Source organism: Chlorocebus sabaeus, chromosome 27, assembly GCF_047675955.1.
Source record: "Chlorocebus sabaeus isolate Y175 chromosome 27, mChlSab1.0.hap1, whole genome shotgun sequence".
Lineage (NCBI taxonomy): Eukaryota > Metazoa > Chordata > Mammalia > Primates > Cercopithecidae > Chlorocebus > Chlorocebus sabaeus.
Window position 1 is genome coordinate 37269475 of NC_132930.1, and position 8985 is coordinate 37278459.

Sequence of the window (8985 nt, forward strand, 5' to 3'; positions counted from 1 at the left end):
CATACTGCTTATTGGCTTTTCTCTCGTCCCTGCTCTCTCATCATTTTTCCGGGATTGACTCCTGTGACAGCCTTGCTCCGGTCAAGAGACAGAAACCACACAGTAAGTTCAATAGGACAAATGTAACACAGAGTCATCAACCACTATGAAGAGTACAGACATAAGGAAACTACAAAGCACCCTAGAGCTGAGAGGGAGAACTTAGGAAAAGATGAACTTGAGAGGGATTCAGACCTCTTGGGAAACGGTGAGGTTCAGCCCACGAGACAGCAGGGAAGCTGCTTTGGCCAGCCTGGAGCTGGCCTGGAATTGCTGGGAACCACCAGAGTGCAGCCAGCCTCCGGAGTGCAGCGGGAGCCAGTCAGCAACTGATGGTGAGGGCTGGAGCCCGGGAGCTGGCCGGGGCTGCTGGAGGCTGCAGAAGGAGTGGCTACTCAATGCGTGACCCTGCCAGCTAAGTGCAGCTGCACACAGGCCGAGCAGAAGCTTGTAAAGGGAGTTCCGGGCCCAAGAGCAGCAAACAGGGAAAGGGAAGGTAATCCGGACACCGGTAAGGGCAGGAGGCCTTCGGAGCGCTCATTCTGTGCTGGGGGGCTCTGCTTTCCATGTCAAGAGGGCTGCACAAAAATTATCACCAAGTCGGGGTTGCAGAGTCACAGAAGGACCAGTTCCACCCGCTGTCCTTGCTCACCCACACTACTGAGCCGCTGTCCCCGCACAACCGGCAAGGACCCTCCTCCAGCTGTGGTGTCCTCCAGCGCCCTCTACTGAGGAAGCCTAGCATCGCGCGCACTTGAAGAAGACAGGCTCAAAGGCAGGCCTTTGTTAGTCCCAGAACATACATTAATAAAGGGTCCATTCAGAGCTGACAGGCATAAAAAAATATTTTTTAAAAAAGATAAATACACCTCCCAAACTCCCACTTGCACTCAAACCCTTGTCTCAGGATCTGCTTTTGAAAGAACCCAAATCACAACAGTGTCAGAGAGCTGATTTTTGTTCACAAAAAGAGTCAGACTCTAAAATATTTAAAGAAATTTATTCTGAGCCAAATATGAGTCACCAATGGCCCGTGACATAGCCTTCAGGAGACCCTAAGAACAAGACCCCAAGGTCGTTGGGGCTTCGCCTAGATTTATACACTTTAGGGAGACATGAGACTTCAATCAAATACATTTAAGATACATATTGTTTCAGTTCGGAAAAGGGAAACTGGGGGGTCTGCTTCCAGTTGTGGGTAGATTTAAAATTTGTCTGATTTGACAATTGGTTGAAAGAGTTATTATCAATAGAAAGAAATGTCTAGGTTACAATAAGAAGTTGTGGAGACCAAGGTTTTATCATGCAGATGAAGTCTCCAGCTGGCAGGCTTCAGAGAGAATAGAATGTAAATGTTTCTTATCAGACTTAAGGCCTGTGTTGATGTTAAATGCTGGTCACTTTTCCTGAATTCCTAAAGAGAGGAGGGTATAATGAGACATGTCTGACACCCCTTCCTGTCATGGCCTGAACCAGTTTTTCAGGTTAACTTTGGAGTGCCCTGGCCAAGAAGGGCCAGGAGGGGTCCTTCAGTTGCTTGGAGGGGCTCTAGAATTTTATTTTTTGTTTATATTTTAATCTTGGCTCTGTATGACCTCAAGAAAGGGTCTTATCAGCTTAGAGTGCCCACTTTCTCACCTGTAAGATGGAGGTGATCCTTAACAGTCCACCTCACAGGGACTATTCTTGAGAGAATGCAACAAAATAGACCACCTGCAATGCACTTGGTACAAAATAATTGCTCAAAATAAGTGCTTGATATCACCTCCCTTCCGCCTTTTCAAACCAAATCAAAGCCCCAAAGGTGGTTCTTCCTTTCTTTAAGTAAGAGTCAAGGTATGAGAATGCTCCGAGCTACTCTGCTCAAGACATTTTTCCCTTAAATGTGGCCCAGGACATCTTAGAGGAAAATGGGGAGATTAGAAGGAGGCCTTGTCCTGGAAAGGAATGATTTGAAGTATTGGAAACAAATGATAAACAAGTGTTTCTCTACAGAGAAAAAAGTTCAAGTAGAGAAGTTCTCTAGGATATGACAATTTCTGTTGGCATTTAAATGAATGAGCTTTAAAGCAGGGAATAAGCAGTGTGATAATTGCTACCATTAATTAAGAGTTCACTATGTGCCAGGAATTCAAAGTCATAATCTCTCTTAGTCCTCATAACAATTCTTTAAGGTAAATGCTATTTTTAATCTCATTTATGCAAATGATGAAACAGAGGCTTGAAAACATGGAGCAGTTTTCCCAAGGTCAGAGCCAGGATTTGATCCCAAACCTACCTGACTCTAATCCTTGGCTTCAATTGCTGTGGTGGATACAACTGGGATTGAGCCTAAGGAGTCAGAAGTCTGTGGTCCTGGTCCAGGCTTTATGTTTGAATCCCTATGTTCTCCAGTAATTCTTCCCTCCCCAAAGGGATGATTCCTTCATCTGTAAAATGAGAGAGCTGAGTTAGAATCAGGGTTTCTGCAGAGGTGGCACCACACCCAAGGATATTTTGGAAAACTGTGAGGATAGCTGGTGCTATGATAAGAGGGCACTCAGTGATATTTCATGGTTGAGGACCAGGGTGAGTAGATGCCCTACATATCCCACAAGATATCTGTGTAGTTGAAAAAGTTATGTGAACCTAGAACCTTCCTCCATTTTACATCTAAAAACAAGTGAATTCTTATACCATTTAATATCCAGTGAATTTTCCAGGGTCAATTGAAGAAAGATTGTACTTTATTTTATGATAAATTTTACCAGGAGTTGGTCACTATTTGGTAAATCATATCACCAACAACAGTGCAAAACATGATATGCATTAGCAGATCATCCCCCTCTCACTTTGCATTTGTACTGATTATGGATACAGTCACAAATGTCTGTGTATTTCATGGGGTCTTTGAGTGTAGTATTCCCCAGTTATTTGTATATTGAAACACTCATTACCACTCAAGAGGAGAACAGATAAATAAATCATGGTATATTCATAAAATGGAGTACTACAAAGTAAACTAAAAAAAAAAAAAACTACTAACATGACAACATGGATGAATCTCATAGACATTATGTTGAACAAAGAAACCAGACACAAAAGTGAAAATACTGTACAATTCCACTTGTATGAAACTGAAGAAGAGTCAAAATTAATTGATGGTGGTAAGTATCAGAATAGTAGCACACCTCCTGGAGACACTTTTAACCAGGAAGGTACCCAAGAGAAGCTTCTGGAATGGTAAGAAAGTTCTATGTCATGGTCTGAGTGATGGTTACACAAGTATATAAAACTAATTAAATATTCATCAAGCTAGACTGGGTGTAGTGGCTCACGCCTGTAATCCCAGCACTTTGGGAGGCCAAAGTGGGTAGATCTTCTGAGGTTAGGAGTTCAAGACCAGCCTGGCCGACATAGTGAAACTCCATCTCTACTAACAATACAAAAAAATTAGCTGGGTGTGGTGGTGCACGCCTGTGGTCTTGGCTACTCGGGAGGTGGAGACAGGAGAATTGCTTGAACTCAGCGGGCAGAGATTGCAGTGAGCCAAGATCATGCCATTGCACTCCAGCCTGGGCAATAAGAGCAAAACTCCATCTCAAAAAAAAAAAGTTCATCAAGCTGAGCACTTAAGACTAATGCACTTGGACACACCTTAAAGTACCTACATTTTACCTCAGTATTTTCTTTTTTACAACTCCATTTGAACACCCGAGTTTAAATAGTCACAAACAAAAGGCTTCTGGAATCAGGCATCTGGGTCCAAATCTCAGATTCTTCTTACCACTTCTTACTTTGTAAGATCTTGAGAAAATGACTTACTTTGTCTACGATTCCATTTTCTTTCATACAGCGTGAGAATAATGGGAAGCAAATCACTACGCACTCGTTGCCAACTTGTCTGGGTGCAGTGAGACAGAACACATTCGCACACAAGTTACATGAAGCAGATTTATTACTTATAGATAGGCAGCAAGGATAACAGAAGACTGGGATTCATTTTAAGCTCGTCCCCAAGGCTCAGAAAAGCTTCCTAAGGCAGATGATGCTCCGTCTGCCTGTGCCCTACTTGCACCGCAGCTAAGGAACCAGGGAAAGCAGCCCACCCTGGGTTGTATTCCCTATGGTCACATGACATGCTGGGCTAAAGCACTGAAGGACACCCTGTTTCTTTCTCTTTTTTCATATACTTTTAAGTTCTGGGGTACATGTGCAGAACATGCAGGTTTGTTACATAGGTATACACGTGCCATGGTGGTTTGCTGTACCCATCAACCCACATTTACATTAGGTATTTCTCCTAATGCTATCCCTCCCCTAGTTCCCCACTCCCTACAGGTCCCGGCGTGTGATATTCTCCTCTCTGTGTCCACGTGTTCTCATTGTTCAACTCCAACTCCCACTTATGAGTGAGAACATGCGGAGGATACCCTTTTTCTTTAGGAGGACGGGGCAGGACTGGAACAGAACTCAGGCTGTTCCAGCCATCTCCCCCTTTATCTCAGATGCTACACTCGTGGCACATTCTATAGTTACTCTTAAGAACTACAAGTGGAAAAGGAGTAAAAACCGGTTCGGACCAAGGCCACCTGGAGCACTGTCCTGCAAAGAGTAATTCATTCCTCTCCAGTTTGCTGAGTGCATTCAAGACATAACACATATAAGAGTGTCTACCACTCTCCTTATGTTCAATAGCTATTCATTTCTCCTACACAAATTTCACACTCCATTTGCTCTGACTTCCCAAAACAGAGCTGTGTCAGTGATGGCAAATTTGTGACATTTGTGTTCCTCAGGGCCCCCTCCTGAGCCTTGAAGGATATGGCTAATCCACTACGACACTCTTCCCTGCTGACCCTTAAAATCCATCTCAACACAGTACTCCCTGAGGCTTCACCACCTCATGAGAGCTGGGCATGAAAGAAAACTTATTTGCCATCCTGGCCTATGTCATATTCATCTTTGCTTTGGCTGTAGTATCTAGTACAAGCACTTGTCAAGCTTGTGAGAAATGAAAAAAGAGCTGATATTTATTACACATCTAAACAACACACTGAAGCTGGAGTTTTTTTTAATACACTGCCTCTTAAATCCACACACACAAAAATCTGTGGGGGAAAAAAAGCATAATTCTTGTTAAGAAATTAAAAAAAAAAAAAATCAAGCTTATTTAAATAAGAAAGGCCTGTCCACAGATGACAGATGGTTAAGCCAAGTTTAAATCCAGGTTTGTCTGCCCCAAATGCCCAAGGTCTGTCCACCATGGCATGCCACACTTCATCAACTGTGCACACACAGTGCAAGTCCAACATTAGAAAGCAGGTATGTTCTCTCTTCCTTAGCACTGCCTATGGAGGTGGCAGCCATGTCCTCCTCAGCATCATGGCCGCCTTCATACCCCTTGTGAAGCCCAAAATAGTCAAAAAGAGAACCAAGAAGTTCATTGGGCACCCGTCAGACTGATATATCAAAATTAAGCGTGACTGGTGGAAATCCAGCGGTATTGACAACAGGGTTCGTAGAAGGTTCAAGCTCCAGATCTTGATGCCCAACAGTGGTTATGGGAGCAACAAAAAAACAAAGCATATGCTGCCCAGTGGCTTCCAGAAGTTCCTGGTTCACAACGTCAAGGAGCTGAAAGTACTGTTGATGTGCAACAAATCTTACTGTGCTGAGACTGATCACAATGTTTCCTCCAAGAACTGCAAAGTCATCATGGAAAGGGCCACCCAGCTGGCCATCAGTGTCACCAACCCCAATGCCAGGCTGTGCAGTGAAGAAAATGAGTAGGCAGCTCATGGGCCTGCTTTGTGTTTACATAAAACTGTAAAAAATAAATAAATAACAGAAAAAAGAAAGTAGATATGCAATATCTACTGTCTTCCCTCAACAATAAAATCATCCAGAATTCAGAACAAGAAAAATAGATGTGCTATCCTATTAGAGGTGAGTTAAAAAGAGGATATAGGAAATTATTTCATGCCAAAAAATAAATAAAACTAAGTGAGTTCTGATGGTTAAAAAAGAGCAAGACAGAATCAACAGCCTGCAAGACTAACAGTTCACTGACTGCTAATTCTGCAGATTTGCTTCTTCAAACACAAGCACATTAGGTATTCTGTTAATGGAGCCAAAAGCGCCTTCTCTAATCCCAAGTGAAGTGCAGATAGCCACTCTCTGCCGAGCCTTGTTTTTCTTGCTTTCATTTTGGTTTGCTTCCTGTGGGTTTCCTGTACCTCATCAGAAACTGAAGGTAGGAAAACAGAGCTGCCCCCTGACCAAAGTAAAGCTCTCATAGGGAGGGCCAAGGGGACTCGCAGAGCGCAGACCTCGTGCATGTCAAGGCCACTCTTTTGAATCTGAAAGTACACGTAATGCCGTCTCCGCTGAGGAGGACATGACCACAGAGAAGAAACGAGAAAAGATGGGGAGGAGGAGGAATGCTACAATGTCACAGCCAGGAGGGCCTGTGGAGGTCGCTTTGCCCATTTTCCCAAATGTTAATCATGTTGGCCAGAATCCTATACCACCTGCACTATTACTTATTCTCTTTCTTCAAGTAAGCTCACTTATTCAATTAAATGTAGCTTCATCTTAATCAATATCAATGAAATCACACATTTGATGTGATAGTTATATTTTTTTCCTAACAGACTTTAAAATAAACGTAACTATGAAAACTTAAAATGTTCATCCATGCATCATATATAAGCTTGTATCTCCCTAGTGGGACCTGCACCACACACTGAGAAAGACTGATAGTTCACTGGATTCTAGGCTTGTTTTTTAGCAGTGGAAATACTTCGGGGTTTTAATGGACCCCAATCTGTCCAATAGATAACTGCTCTGAAGAAAGCTGCCCAGGGCAGCTTGGAAATCTGGACTTTTAGCATCTACATTGCTGCCCACCTTGCTCAAGACCCCAGAGGTCACTTGGCTCAAGGCTCAGTAAGCAGCATTTGAGGCCAGGCACAGTGGATCACACCTGTAATCCCTGCACTTTGGGAGGTCAAGGTGGGCAAATCGGCTGAGGTCAGGAGTTCGAGACCAGCCTGGACAACATAGTGAAACCCTGTCCCTACTAAAAATACAAAAAATTAGCCAGGTGTAGTGGTGTGTGCCTGTAGTCCCAGCTACTCGGGAGGCTGAGGCAGGAGAATCACTTGAACCCAGGAGGCAGAAGTTGCAGTGGGCTGAGACTGCACCACTGTACTCTAGCCTGGGCGAAGGAGCAAGACTCTGTCCCAAAAAAAAAAAAAAAAAAAAAAAAGCTTGAAACTCTGTTCCAGCTCCAGCTTGTTTTACAGAAAAGTAAATTAGAGCATGAAGAAGAGAAATGATGACAAGAGGTTGCACAGAAAGTTACTACAGAAATAGATGTGGAAGCCAGAGCCCTTAATGTACATCTAGAGATTGTGGCACTACCCTGTACCCTGGAAAATCTTCAACATGGGCCACAAAGATGGCACATTGCCTTCCTCCACCTCTCTCCCTCCACACATGCTGGTTTGAAGAAACATTTGAGCTGAGAGGGGAGGAAATCTGTGGCTAGGTAGAAAGACAACGAGGTAGAATTTGGACAATTAATTGCTAGGGTGCTACTTGGGCTGAAAGTTGTTTGGACTGAGAATAGAAGATCAATGCATGGGAACCTCAAGGTGAGGTGACAGACACAACCCAAATGCACCATGTCATGTGGGCACCTTTGTTTCCCCAGTTTTCTTCAACTGACTGAAGCATCTAGAAATGCACCCAAATGCCCAAATCCTACCTGAGAAGCTTTGAAGAATAATTTGAGACAAATTCTACACCTTGACTCCTTCCTCATCTGCAGCTCCTCCTTCACCCCACCCCTATCCAGCCATGCCCTTCCAGCATCCTTTTGTGGGTCTTTATATCTAGGGACATCCAGCATCTCCAGGTAGAGCAAATTTGCCATTGCAGCATCTTCAGGTCTCCTCCCCATCCATCACGCTGATCCACACAACACAGGCGGTGCAGCCCATTCTGCTAGTGATGACGTCTTCCTCCTTCAAAGGCTGGAGAGGGGGTCATAAATAATAACACTTTAATAGTTTTTCTCATCCACCGCAGCCTAGCTCAATATAAGAAATCATTTTCCAACAGCCAGAACTTCCCCCAAAAAGCTGAGCTGACTACTACACACAATGATATGCCTCCATCACTAGGGGATTGCTTGAAGGGGCACCATTGGGAGATTCTGGCCTTATATGAGGAATTGCACTGAATGACCACTAATACCCCCTTCCAACCCTGTGTTCTCTGATTCTACAAGGGTTTTGTGGCCTTTGGGTCACAGTGAGGGGGATTATGAAACATACAGCAATTTGGGGGAGTATTTTTGATTGAGAAGCATCTTTGACTCTAGAGCAGGAATCAGGAAACTTTTTTCATAAAGAGCCAGAGGGTATAAATAAGTTCTTATTGCAATTATTCAATTCTGTCACTGTAGCATGAAGGCAGCCATAGACAATATGTAAACAAGTAAGAGTTGTAATGTTCCAATAAAACTTTATTTATAACACAGGTGGCAGTTGAGTCTGAAATCATTTCAAAATAAAAAGTTAATGAATGCTGACAGCAGGCGAGATTTGACCTGCTGGCTGAGGTCAACCAACTCTTGCTCCAGAGAAAACCTGTCTACCTGGATAGCTCCCCTCTTCCTTCCTGCTTCACCCAGTCAATCATTGAGCCTAGTCAGTACACCTCCTGAATATTATGTGACCATCCATAAGAGAGATAAACCAGTCCCCTTAGGTAATCAAACTCACATCATCCATGAGGGAGGATCCCAAACTGACCTCCCCTTTTAGGGACATGCATACATTTCTTAAAATGTCAATGGTCCAGCCTGGGCAACTTGGCAAAAACCTGTGTCAATGAAAAATACAAAAATTAGCTGGGTGTGGTGACACATGCCTGTAGTTCCAGCAACTTAGGAGG

At 43.6% G+C, this 8985-nt stretch overlaps 1 pseudogene; it reads left to right on the forward strand.

Moving 5' to 3' along the window:
* The first annotated feature begins 5403 nt into the window (after positions 1-5403).
* On the forward strand, positions 5404-6031 carry LOC119627732 (large ribosomal subunit protein eL32-like; annotated as a pseudogene).
* The last annotated feature ends 2954 nt before the right edge of the window (positions 6032-8985 follow it).